Source organism: Taudactylus pleione, unplaced genomic scaffold (assembly GCF_031769625.1).
Source record: "Taudactylus pleione unplaced genomic scaffold, aTauple2 ptg000216l, whole genome shotgun sequence".
NCBI lineage: Eukaryota > Metazoa > Chordata > Amphibia > Anura > Myobatrachidae > Taudactylus > Taudactylus pleione.
In genome coordinates, this window is record NW_028284618.1 from 8,297,834 (window position 1) to 8,311,629 (window position 13,796).

The following is a 13,796-nucleotide window of genomic DNA, read 5'->3' on the forward strand; positions in this document are numbered from 1 at the left end:
TGTTTCCATTGGTTCTTCTTAAAGGTGCTTTTGTTACAGGATAGTTTATAGGTCAATTCAAATAGACACAAACAGCCTCCAACCGTCCTTTGTGTCCTTTTTCCCGTTGCATGCTAATCTAAGCTGCTAACATTACAGAGTACATTTTAATGTTTTAACTCTCTATAGTCCATAGTTTGCAGATGCATGTTCCGATCTTCTCATCGATGATACCGCAAATCTGTTGAGACACAGTGGATCAGAACAACACCAAACACGGTCTGCTTACCATGTACTAAACCTTAGATATCAAATAATCTTTATTTCCCAACATTAATAATTACTGAATAAACCTTGAATATTACACTTTAATACTAGGGAACCTTTTATGTAAGTGTGCAGTGTGTAAGTATTGGGGAATTGAGAAAAGACGCTAGTTAGCGCTGTGCGACTATGTGTTTTGTGGAGTACACTATGGTACGTGTTTTGCAGGGATAATAATTTTATGTTTTAGTGACTGTATTTACATGGTGAGGACTTTTAACGTCTTTCTATTGTGTGGGAATCACACAACACTAAATAATAGCATCGCCGTATGTACTTATAAAGCCGAGTTTCACTAAAATGGCGCTGGGTGGCCAGTTGCAAAATGCTGTCTCATTGCCATTCGCAAAATGGCGTTGTGCAGATCTAATTTTAAACCGTTCCTGTCTCAGCCAATTATCCGGCTTCGATAGTCCACCCTTTGATAGCAAACAACATGCTATCATACTCTGGGCCTGATTCAGACCCGCTCGCAAGCGCATTGCGCTCGCAAGTGGGTTGATGGTGGCCCAGTGCACATGCGCGGCATGTGCACTGTGTGTGCGCGAGCCCCGGAGCGAGCGCAAAAAGCGCTCGCTCCGGGACTCACTACAAAAGGGGCGGCTGTCGATGTTGATCAACAGCTCGCCCCATTTTGTAGGCATGGCGGGGGTGGCTTCACAAACAGAGGCGTTCCCATGCGAATGCCTGCCATTTGGGGGTGGCCCCACTGACATCACCAGTTATGTCAGTGAGAGAGCTTCCGGCTCTATTTGAGCCAGAAGCTCTCTGGGGCTTGTGGCCACGAGACCCTACAGAAAGGGTCTCGTCGCAAGCTCGATGGTCGCGATGGTCTTGACCATCGCGACCATCATCATGGCTGCTCGCAATAGCTGTGGGTGGTAACCCACAGCTATGCGAGCGGCCAAGAGGCCGCAACTAAAAAAACCTGCGCCCGACCTGATTCAGAGCGAGCGCTCGCTTTTTGCGAGCTCCTCTGAATCAGGCCATCTGTTTTTTAAAATTAATTTAGGCTTACATTATGACATATTATTCAATGTTATATTATGGGATGGCACAAGGTGGTTCTTAATCCATCAATAATGTATCGCTAGGAGGGGACATAAAACTACCCTTATACGCACACCGCCGATCTTGGGAGATCATGGGAAAGATGTGGGGATGCACCAGTCCTATAAGGAAGTCTTGAGGGGGAATAGGGACTTACATTATTTAAGATGTTTAAATAATACATTTTATGCATGTCTAAATCTTATACATTATACGATTGTACCTTCTAGTTCAGGGTTATAATGCAGTCCTACATTTTATTTATATTGTTACCATTGACCATCATAATTTCATTCCTTTGATTCACTTTATCTTTACATTTTTCACATTCCAACACAGTAGGAACACACCTGACACATAAGCCAATTACTATGATGACACCCAGTATAAAGATCAGGAGTTTACCTATGCTCGCAATCATTTCCTGGACCCATTCTCCTAGACCTGAGAACCATTTTGCTGGGTTCAACCAAGAAACCCATTCCTCTATCTTCTCCTCTACTTCAGCCACTGAAGCATTATGGTTCTTTCAAAATTCCCATTTTAGCTGCAGAATTTCATCCATCTTCCGGTCTATCACCTCCTTGGGATCGCTAGTATCGTTTGTAATATAAGTGCAACACTTTACACTAAATTGGGTGGCCAAAGTTATGCAATACCCTCCAGTGACAGCTGTTAAATAGTTTAACACTAGTCTATGTTGCACGAGTTCTTTTTTGTAAGCTTGCAACTCCCTACCTGTATACCTGAATGTGTCATCATACATCTCGGTGATATTATCTATTAATTTAGCAAGACCTTGAATATATCTAAAATTTAGTGTACCCAGAGCGATCCTGGTGGGATCCAATGCTACTAAAACTTGAAAGCCAGTTGTCTCACTAATTAACTGAGTGGCTTTATGCACATCACCAGGTATCATATTTATTTTATCTCTGTGTTCATACTGTGTGAAGATATGGTGATGGTGTGTCTTTATGAATATTAAGCATTTCACCATGTGTAAGGGTCATAACTTCTGGAATTACTCTTCCCAAATAACACAAACCTTCGGAACTCGGAGAGAGCCACTTATACACTTTCCTACCACATATAAAATATACATAATCGGGGAGAACATAAGGAATAGTAAACATCATTATCATCATACACATTTCCCTGGCAAGTGATCCTACTTCAGGTTCTCCCATTTGACTCATACAAGTTTGGAGTTGTAGTATCTTGGCACAATACCCTTCTGGTACCCTACCAATCATTTCTTTGGTGGGACTGAGTGTATATTTATACCGGAAGTGTCTTCCACTCGACCTAATTGTGCGAAACAGTTCATAATTCATAGGCTCACGATCAGCTCTTAGTGAGAAGGTCTTCGTCTGATTATTCCCAGTCACCTCCCAACTTCCCGGTTCATTGGAATTGGTGATGTTTAAACATAAAAGTGATTTATCTACTTGGTACTGGTGGAATTTAAAATGGGGTGGTTTGGTATTAAGAAATTTTCCATCTAGTGCATGCCCTCTTTGTGATTCTATAATTTCAGAGACATTTAATGGGAATGGCACTAATCCTACATTATGCTGTCCTTGGGGCACGTGAGAACACACCCAACAGTCAGTTTGGTTTAAAATTTTGCCCACCATGGTGTGATAGTCCTCTAAAGGATACCCATCCCAATACTGATTATACTTAGGTTGACACCGTTGGATGCAATTATCATCAATTACGGACCCAATGAACTCACACATACAATAATCCTCAGACGATAGACCTTCACACTGTCTCCGAGTATCCAAAATAGCAGATCTCTTAACAATTACAGTACTAAGATTGGTCAGACACTCCCCTGATTGGCATAGCACTCCTCCTCTCAACGCCACTCCATCAATACTGCCACTAGCTCCCATCTCCTCTATCGGTCCCCTGTCACAGAAACCAGAAATCCCCGAACAAACCAGGATGATGGAAACTCTGGAAGAGAATACAAAAATGAACACAGCAAACCAGTCCATTGCCGTAGCAAGGATCTGCAAATTTCTTTAGTTCAGATATCTCACTGCAAGCTTTTAACTCTCCCGGAACAAGCTCGCGATTGACAGGTCCACGTTATCAGCCTCGTCTCCGCCTTGTTTCTCCACCGGTTGGTTGACCTTCTTGCAGAGAGTGGAATGGACCCAGGTATCTCTCTCGGCCACCTTCAAAGATGTGGTACTTGTCAGCAACACCTGATACGGACCTTCCCAAGGATCAGTTAAACAACCTGAACGCAAGAAATTTCTGATCATAACATATTCTCCAGGTTCAACATCATGACAGTTTGTTTCAGGCATATCATGGGACAACAATTTCAGTTTCTGCTGTTGCTGTTTTAACTGTTTACTCATTGTTATAAGATATCTTACAGTTACCTCGTTGTTACCTTTCAAATCTTCCTGCAGACTTATAATCAAATGAGGTTGTCTACCAAACAGTGTTTCAAAGGTGGACAGATTTAGAGGGGGTCTAGGAGTGGTCCTTATGCTACGTAGGACCAACAGTAATGCTTCTGGCCATCCTAGTCCAGTCTCTGCCATGATCTTACTTAATTTATTTTTAATAGTACCGTTCATCCTCTCCACCTTGGCACTGGCTTGCGGTCGGTAGGGGGTATGAAGTCGACTATTACTACCCATCAGTTTACACATATTTTGAAAAACATCACTTGTGAAATGAGTACCCCTGTCACTCTCGATAATTTTGGGGATACCGTATCTGCACACAAACTCCTGAACAATTTTCTTGGCAGTGAACGCAGCAGTATTAGTGGCAGCTGGGTATGCCTCAACCCAATTGGAAAACACATCAGTGCACACTAATACATACTTGAGATTCCTGCAGGGTGGTAATTGGATGAAATCAATTTGTATTACCTGGAAAGGTCCGTCAGTCGGAGGAATGTGAGATGGTTCGGTAGGGATCGTTTTCCCAATGTTTTTCCTCAAGCAGGTCAGACAGGACATTGCTCTCTTTTCCGCTTGAGAAGAAAAACCCAGTGCGCACCAGTATGCTCTCACCAATTTGCACATACCTTGCTTTCCCAAATGAGTCAGACCGTGCGCTGCCTCAGCCAGGCTGGGGTAGTATGCCTTGGGAGCCACTGGCTTACCTTGTCCGTCCCTTCAGAGTCCAGAGGATTCTTGCCCACATCCCTTGGACCTCCAGACTGACTTTTCCTGGAGAGAACACAAATTTTGCATCTCAATTAATTTCAGCATGTCAATTGTTTGAAAAGTCATGATTTGTTCAATTGGTACATTCATTTTTAATCCTGCTGCCCATTTTGCAGCTTCGTCTGCCCTGTTGTTGCCCAGTGACACCGGGTCATCCTCACATGTATGGGCTGTACACTTAATTACTGCCACTGGCTTTGGCAATTGGATTGCTGTTAATAGTCCTTTTATGTTTGGAATGTGCAATTGGTTTGCCTGCTGCTGTAATAAATTTTCTCAGACACCATAAGGCACTGAAATCGTGTACTACCCCGAAGGCGTACCTAGAGTCAGTGTAGATATTAGCAGATTTACCTTTCGCTAATTCACACGCTCTCTTTAATGCCACCAATTCCGCCACTTGGGCCAAGTGTGGTGGTCCTAAAGGTTCGGCTTCTAGAACGTATGTCAGGTCTTGCAGTAAAGGTTTGATTCAGATATTCCATACAATCATGTGCATCAATATACCTGCAGAACTCACCTGTTGCCAGCAGCTCACCTCTCTCCACCCTTTGTGCATCATGTTGCAGATATGGTAAATACGTAGCTGGATTTAACATACTGCACCTTTTGATGGTGATGTTTGCAGGTGCTATTAAGGCTAGTTCCCATTTTGTGAATATAGCTGAGGAGACATGTCTGGTTTGGGCAGAGTTTAGCAAAGCAGATACAGCATGGGGCGTATAGACAATCATATCATGGCCTAGTACCACATCCTCATTTTTATACTGACCAATAGAGCAGTTGCTGCTACACTTCTTAAACACGTTGGGAGTGATCTTACCACAGTGTCCAATTGTGCACTGTAGTATGCTACGGGCCTACTGGCATCACCATTTTTTTGTTTGAGGACACCTGCTGCACAACCATTAGCTTCTGTACAATACAAATCAAAAGGTTTTTCATAATCAAGTATTCCCAATGCAGGTGTTCTTGTCAGACTATCCTTAAGATTAAGGAAAGCCTGCTCTGATTCCTCTGTTTGTATGACACGATCGGGCTTTGAGGAAGAGACTATTTCCTGTAATGGCAAGGCCAAATTAGAAAAACCTGGGATCCACATTCTGCAGTATCCACACATTCCCAAGAAGGTACGAATTTGCTGTTGATTCTGTTGCAGTGTCATGTTCTGTATGGTCTGGATTCTGTCGTTTGTGAGATGTTGTAACCCCTGAGTTAGGCAGTGTCCCAAATATTTAACCCTGGACTGGCATGGCTGTAGTTTGTCCTTAGCAACCTTGTGTCCTGTATGCGAGAGATGAAGCAACAAAAGTTTAGTATCATTTAAACATGACATAAACGAATCAGAACATAACAATAAATCGTCCACATATTGTATTAGAACAGATCCATTGGCAGGTTGAAAAGATTGTAAACAGTCGTGTAAGGCGTGGGAGAAGATACTGGTACAGAGAAGAAAGCAGAACAGAGGTCAATGACAGTGAAATGGGTTGCATTTGGTGGGATCTGCATAAGAAAGACAGCTGGATTTGGTCCTACAGGAAATTGGCTCTCTACCACCTTATTAATCCCCATAAGGTCTTGTACCAGCCTATAACCCCTCCCACCACTCTTCTTTACAGGAAAGATGGGACTGTTGGCTACACTTTCTGTACAAACTAAAATTCCCTGCTGTAATAATCGCTCAATTATGGAATAAACCCCTAATTCTACCTCCTGTTTTAATGGGTACTGGGGAATTTTAGGAGCTTGCCTACCACTTTTTAGATTTACCATTACGGGACTTATGTTTGCCATTAATCCAGTGTCCTGTCCATCCTTGGTCCAAAGCGAATCTGGAATTTGGGATAACACTGATCTACCTGAGATGGATTTTTATCTGAACCAATAGAGTGATACATTATCCTTTGGGGAGTGTCCAACATATCCCTCACCTCGTGCGCAACTCTGTAAGGGATATCTAGAAATACACCACCAGGGGTACAATATATGACACATCCCATCTTACATAACAAATCCCTTCCCAGTAGGTTAGTAGGAGACGCTGCTGCCAGGAGGAAAGAATGCCTGGTATGCAATGGCCCGATAGTGACCTCTGGATTTTGTTAAAGGATAATGTTGCACTTAACCGTTACACCCATTGTTGGTACTGTCTCGCTGGTTACCTGTAAGTTAGCGGGAGATTTTATCACTGACTTGGTCGCCCCTGTGTCTACAAGAAAAGGATATTTAGTACCAGCTACATCAACCATCATTACCGGTTCCTCCCTAGTACTTCCCGTTAACCTGACTATCTGTAGACTACAGGTATGACCTGACCCTTAGCGTTGACTCACACTCTCCAATACAGCATTTACGGCCACAATTGGAGCTGGTGACTGTTGTGGGTTTCCTGTACTCTGTGTATATCCCGTATGGGGAAATACAGGTATTCCCTGGTTAGGGGGTCCTACCCTCTTCACCTTACAGTTCCTACTTACATGCCGCACTTGGTTGCAGTTAAAGCACTTTCGTGAGTGGGGTGGGTGAAAGGATTGCTGTGTGGGTTGAGCGGAAGGGAAAGATGGTGGGTGTGGGTAAAAATATTGAGGGAAATATGGTGGTTGTGGATAGTATGGGTTTTGTGGTTGTGTGTGATAAGTGGGGTAGGGCTGTGTTTGTGGTGATGCAGGATTGGTGAGTATGTGTAGCTGTGCAGGTGTGTCTGCCGGCTGTGATGTTACAGTCATTCCTTCTAGAGCTTGAATACTAACAGCCATTAGCTTCTCGCTCTGGGTCTCTCTCTTTTTAAGGATGTTCTTATCGTGTTCAATAGTGGATTCTATGAGGGTGTCTACAGTGACTCCCCTCCAGCCAGGCTGTGAGGTCTGAACTCGGGTCTTCAAGTTCTCTTGTAGACCATCCATAAGTACAGTGACGATCATTCCCCTGTGATGAGTGTTATCTTTAGTATCCTCTAACCCAGTGTACTGGGTGATAGCCTGCAGAGGTCGGTTACAATAATCCTCTGCAGATTCACTCTCTTTTTGTTTTATGGTGAAAATTTTGCTCCAGTTAACTACTACTGGAAAATATACATCCAATTGAGTTATAATGCGGGAAATGTTACCTTGGTTAATTTAGTCTGTTAAGGGAACATCTCCGTCCAATACACAATCCGTGATAAACTTTGTCACATCGGTATTGCGTGGAAGACAAGCCCTTAACACCACTCACCAATCTTTATTGGTTGGCTTGTGAGCACTATCCAAATTTTTCAAAAATCTTTGGCATTTGGCTAATTCCTTTTTAGGGTCAGGGAAATCATTCATTATGGAGTTTAGCTCCGCTCTTGTCCAAGGACAGTGCATTGCTACCTCCCTTGTGGATACTACACCGGTCGCATCTGCATTACCATTCGGAACAGTTATTGTCCGGATGGGATGCAGACCGGCTGCACTGCTACTTTTGACCTTGTTACCTGGCTGGGGATTTAGTCTACTACTGCTACGTATGTGGTTAACAACTTCCTCTATAGGTGCAATGGATGTTAACACTTCCTGTACTATCACTGATGAAGATGGCGACACCACTTGTGCTTGTTGTGGTGGAGCATCTAACATGTGTACAGCATGGGAAATGGCAGCAACAATAGGCTCATCATCCGCATCATAAACATTTTCCTTATGATTACTTAAGAGAGGGTACAAGTTACTTTTTACATTTTTATGGTTTTTTCAACAACTGTACCTGCATCCCCATCCGCATAGGGCGGCAGTGGTGCGCGTGAACCTCTGGCTATACCTTCCGCAACGCTACCTTGCTGCACGTGCGCTCTCTCTCGCAGCGCGCACGCACCGCAGTTTAGCGCTGCATGTGTACTCTCCGGTAACGTGCTTGCGACGCTAGTTTGCGTCGCATGCACACCTTTAAGCCACGCATCCCCCTCACGCTGCCATAATTTTAAACACTCGTTATATTTTACCTTTTTCATTCGAGAGCGCACCATACAGATGCTATCTCGAACATTGGGCCTGATTCAGAGCCACTCGTAAGCGGCAGCTCGTTCGCTCCGAGCGATGTTTGCCCAACTGCGCATGCGTACGGATCGTTATACGCATGCGCGAACCAGTCAGTGCGGTTGAAATTCATGTGTTCGCAAAATAGCGAATGCCTGCTATTTTGAGTGACAGAATGAGGCGTATGTGGGTGGTAACAGGGGAAGGTGCTTGAAAACGGGGAGTGGAAATCCGTTCGCAGGCGTGCTTAAAGGTCAAAACGGGTGTTTTAAGGGAGTGCATAATTAATCCAGCAGCGTCATTGACCACGTCACATGGTTTTTTTTAACTCAGAACTGCTCGCAAAATAGTGGTTGAAAAAACCAACCACAAGAATAGCGAGCAGTTCAGACGCTGTTCGATGTACTCGATTAATCAAATAAATAGCGGACATGACGTATGGTGCGAGCGGCTAGGGGGCATATTTTTCAAATTTACGTTCGCATGTTTTGCTCGCTCGTTCAGACTTAGAGGCGTGAACAGACCGCAAATTGCGAACGGTTCATTTGAATAGCCACCCCTTTTTAGAAAACGAACGACCGCAAATAGCGAGCGGCTCTGAATGAGGGCCATTGTTCAATACCTCCTTATCAAAGCTGCCAATTCGGGGAAAAGGTCTAACACTCCTCGTCATTTTAAACCATACATCACAGTACCTAATTGCATAAGCACTGTACTTAGTATGCATAATATGGCGTGCCGATCCAAGCGGCGCTTCCAACAGCAGCACATCATCTAACATCCCTACCGTTTGCTTGGCCCCCATCCTGGGAGAACCCTAAGCTTTTCAATGGAGATTTAAACTGGTGAAAGACAGTCAAGATACTGTCACTTACCTGCGGATGATATTAACAGGATGCGCCCACACACCTATGGAAGAATAGTCGAGATTCCTCCACTCACCTATGGAAGAAAGTCTAGATGCTTCCACTCACCTATGGAAGAAAGTGTAGATGCCTCCACTCACCTATTCCCTTTTTGACTACCTTTCAACTGCTAGCATGTAGATATTCCATAAACACCTACCCTTTTCAGTGATTTCATCCACCCTCTACCCAGTTCACAATCACAATTTAGCCAAAACTGTGTTGTTCAATTACAATGCTCAAATAACCCTAACTGATCACTGAATACTGTAATCACACTGGGAGCCGAATCTACAACAAAGACAACAGATACACCTGCTTATGTGTTAGAATGGTATCTACTACCGAGCTACTAGGCTAACTCTTGCGCCTAGCACTTAAGGGTCCAACAATACCCTTAACTAGTGAACATGTTACCCCTACCAACAAATACTCACTGTTACACACCCTTTTCCTGCGCAGAAAAATACACATTTTCCCAGACTATAGCAACACTGATCAATGTATTTACAACAATGCTATCTATCAATATCACCATGCCCTCTCAACGGCTTTGTTTAAAACACGTGGCAGCAATACCAGAAATACGTATACGCTATTGTGCGACTAGTCGCATACACAATAATGCGACTACTACACAACACGTATTATGACTTTTGCGCTATATTGCGACTGGTCGCATACACAATAATGCGACTTTCCCTTTTTCGCACAAAAAAAACTATCGATGAAGGAAAACAAACTTTTTCCTCCCTCGTCCCTGGATTCTCAATCAGCACTCCTAAAGCCACAATAACAGGTAGCGGACTCTCAGCAACAAAGTGATAGCAGATTTCGAAGGCACAATGCATTCTCCTGCTAGGCGCCTACACCCTTTTGCTGAGAGATCGCTATCGAGTGTTACCTAGTGACCAGTAGCGTGATAAACACTGCGAGCCCCCAACTATCGATTCCTACCTGTTCTCTCTTTCTGCACCATGGCCTGTGACAACGACTTCCTCCTGTTCTCTAATTCTGCACCATGGCCTGTGACAGCGACTTCCTCCTGTTCTCTAATTCTGCACCATGGCCTGTGACAACGACTTCCTCCTGTTCTCTCATTCTGCACCATGGTCTGTGACAACGACTTCCTCCTGTTCTCTCATTCTGCACCATGGTCTGTGACAACGACTTCCTCCTGTTCTCTCTTTCTGCACCATGGCCTGTGACGACAACTTCCTCCTGTTCTCTCAATCTGCACCATGGCCTATGACGACTTCCTCCTGTTCTCTCATTCTGCACCATGGCCTATGACAACGACTTCCTTCTGTGCTCTCATTCTGCACCATGGCCTATGACAACGACTTCCTCCTGTTCTCTCATTCTGCACCATGGCCTATGACAACGACTTCCTTCTGTGCTCTCATTCTGCACCATGGCCTATGACAACGACTTCCTCCTGTTCTCTCATTCTGCACTATGGCCTATGACAACGACTTCCTCCTGTTCTCTCATTCTGCACCATGGCCTGTGACAGCGACTTCCTCCTGTTCTCTCATTCTGCACCATGGCCTGTGACAGCGACTTCCTCCTGTTCTCTCATTCTGCACCATGGCCTGTGACAACGACTTCCTCCTGTTCTCTTATTCTGCACCATGGCCTGTGACAACGACTTCCTCCTGTTCTCTCATTCTGCACCATGGTCTGTGACAACGACTTCCTCCTGTTCTCTCATTCTGCACCATGGCCTGTGACAACGACTTCCTCCTGTTCTCTCATTCTGCACCATGGCCTGTGACAACGACTTCCTCCTGTTCTCTCATTCTGCACCATGGCCTGTGACAACGACTTCCTTCTGTGCTCTCATTCTGCACCATGGCCTGTGACAACGACTTCCTCCTGTTCTCTCATTCTGCACCATGGCCTGTGACAACGACTTCCTCCTGTTCTCTCATTCTGCACCATGGCCTGTGACAACGACTTCCTTCTGTGCTCTCATTCTGCACCATGGCCTATGACAACGACTTCCTCCTGTTCTCTCATTCTGCACCATGGCCTATGACAACGACTTCCTCCTGTTCTCTCATTCTGCACCATGGCCTGTGACAGCGACTTCCTCCTGTTCTCTCATTCTGCACCATGGCCTGTGACAACGACTTCCTCCTGTTCTCTCATTCTGCACCATGGCCTGTGACAACGACTTCCTCCTGTTCTCTCATTCTGCACCATGGCCTATGACAACGACTTCCTTCTGTGCTCTCATTCTGCACCATGGCCTGTGACAACGACTTCCTCCTGTTCTCTCATTCTGCACCATGGCCTGTGACAACGACTTTCTTCTGTGCTCTCATTCTGCACCATGGCCTGTGACAACGACTTCCTCCTGTTCTCTCATTCTGCACCATGGCCTGTGACAACGACTTCCTTCTGTGCTCTCATTCTGCACCATGGCCTATGACAACGACTTCCTCCTGTTCTCTCATTCTGCACCATGGCCTGTGACAGCGACTTCCTCCTGTTCTCTCATTCTGCACCATGGCCTATGACAACGACTTCCTCCTGTTCTCTCATTCTGCACCATGGCCTGTGACAACGACTTCCTCCTGTTCTCTCATTCTGCACCATGGCCTATGACAACGACTTCCTTCTGTGCTCTCATTCTGCACCATGGCCTATGACAATGACTTCCTCCTGTTCTCTCATTCTGCACCATGGCCTATGACAACGACTTCCTCCTGTTCTCTCATTCTGCACCATGGTCTGTGACAACGACTTCCTCCTGTTCTCTCATTCTGCACCATGGCCTGTGACAATGACTTCCTCCTGTTCTCTCATTCTGCACCATGGCCTATGACAACGACTTCCTCCTGTTCTCTCATTCTGCACCATGGCCTATGACAACGACTTCCTTCTGTGCTCTCATTCTGCACCATGGCCTGTGACAACGACTTCCTCCTGTTCTCTCATTCTGCACCATGGCCTGTGACAACGACTTCCTCCTGTTCTCTCATTCTGCACCATGGCCTGTGACAACGACTTCCTCCTGTTCTCTCATTCTGCACCATGGCCTGTGACAACGGCTTCTTCCTGTTCCCTCATTCTGCACCGTGGCCTGTGACGACTTCCTCCTGTTCTCTCATTCTGCACCATGGCCTGTGACAACGACTTCCTCCTGTTCTCTCATTCTGCACCATGGCCTATGACAACGACTTCCTCCTGTTCTCTCATTCCGCACCATGGCCTGTGACAACGACTTCCCCCTGTTCTCTCATTCTGCACCATGGCCTATGACAACGACTTCCTTCTGTGCTCTTATTCTGCACCATGACCTGTGACAGTGACTTCCTCCTGTTCTCTCATTCTGCATTACTGCCTGTGACCTAGACCTCGGGCTGTTTTCTTACTCTACACTTTTCCTAGTGACCATTGGTGCATCAGCAGGAATCACTGGGAAATGGCGCTGTGGTCATTAGCGCATGCACAGTCACTGGGAACTTGGTCAGTGAGAGAGCCATGATCTGCTGATCACAGACAGCGAAGACCCTCCCACCTTGCAGCGGTTCCTGTTCAAAACCATCAATTCTGCCAGAGTTAACCCGGGTGTAACTATATCCTATGGGCCTGATTCAGAGATGGACGGAATTGAACAGTCACGTGCAAGCGACTGTGCATTACCATCCTAAAATGCTAATGCTGCAGGCGGCATCTGAGGAGACGCCTCCTGACAGCATCTACGATCTCAGCGCTCCGTCTGAGGTCGCAGCCTGAGATCACCATTGTGACTGATGGTTATGTAGGCTGCTTGCGACAGCAGGAAGTCTGCATCTATGGAACCCTGGACTCAGCACTCCCAGAAAAAATGGGGATGGCCTGAATTTCCGGGAACACAGGCCGCACCCACACCCCCCCTAAACGCGTCTGTCTGTCAATCAGGCAGCGGCTTGGGGGACCGTGCGATCTTGTAGGACCCGTTCTGCACATGCGCAGAACAGGCCCTAAGAGATCATTAGGTTAGCATACATCTCTGAATCAGGCCCTAATTATCACACACACGTAATTGACTTGTCCGCTATACATAGTAACATTATTATATCTGTAAGTGCACTAGAACAAATTAACCACTTTTTCTTTCCTTATATATAGGGGTGCAGGGGCTTATCTATAATGGGTGCAGGGTGTGCGGGGAACACAGGCCCTTTGGTCTAGGGAGACCCCGCATTGCACACCCTGCACCCATAGATTTACTTACCTCTCCGGAGTCCCATGTCGGGGCGGGGGTCCGGCGCTGTAAAAACGACTGGAAAATGGCCACCGTAGCCATTTTTCCATAGTTTGGTCCGCCGCAGCCATTTTCC